Here is an 830-nt window from a genome sequence, read left to right as displayed (position 1 = left end):
GCCCAGTGTCCATGACATCACGGACACTTTGAAATACTCAAATATCTAAAAACACATTTTATTAATTATTACCCACATAAAACCCCCCAGGAAAATGTTTCTTGTCTCCCAAACATAATACATAAAAAAACATAAAATAAAGATATGGTTATATGGTAATAAAATAAGGTGAAGTGTCCCTTTAACTCATTTACCTCCAACACTATAAACTATATTAAACTATGTCTAAACCTAACCTTATTCCTAACCTCAACCTCAGTAAAACTATGTCTAAACCTAACCTTATTCTCAGTAAAACTATGTCTAAACCTGACCTTATTCCTAACCTTAACCTCAGTAAAACTATGTCTAAAACTCTAAACCTAACCTTATTCTCAGTAAAACTATGTCTAAACCTGACCTTATTCCTAACCTTAACCTCAGTAAAACTATGTGTAAACCTAACCTTATTCCTAACCTTAACCTCAGTAAAACTATGTCTAAACCTAACCTTATTCCTAACCTTAACCTCAGTAAAACTATGTGTAAACCTAACCTTATTCCTAACCTTAACCTCAGTAAAACTATACCTAAACCTAACCTTATTCCTAACCTTAACCCATTCTGAACGGGAACCCATTTTGGTGTTAGCATCATGTTATGCTTTAGCTTTTGAAAAATAGCAGATCTACAAGCTCATAGCGCGCCACCGAGTGTCGCGCTATGAGCTTGTAGGTCTGCTATTTTTCAAAAATCGAAGAACAACTGACATTTTTAGAATCTGATCTCAGGTGAGAATGGGTTAATCAGACCAGTGTGTGTCCAGTGGAAACCTCGTATGAATCTGATCT

Source organism: Protomyctophum bolini (genome assembly GCF_963924005.1).
Source record: "Protomyctophum bolini genome assembly, chromosome: 5".
NCBI classification, from domain to species: domain Eukaryota; kingdom Metazoa; phylum Chordata; class Actinopteri; order Myctophiformes; family Myctophidae; genus Protomyctophum; species Protomyctophum bolini.
This window is presented reverse-complemented; position numbering follows the sequence as displayed.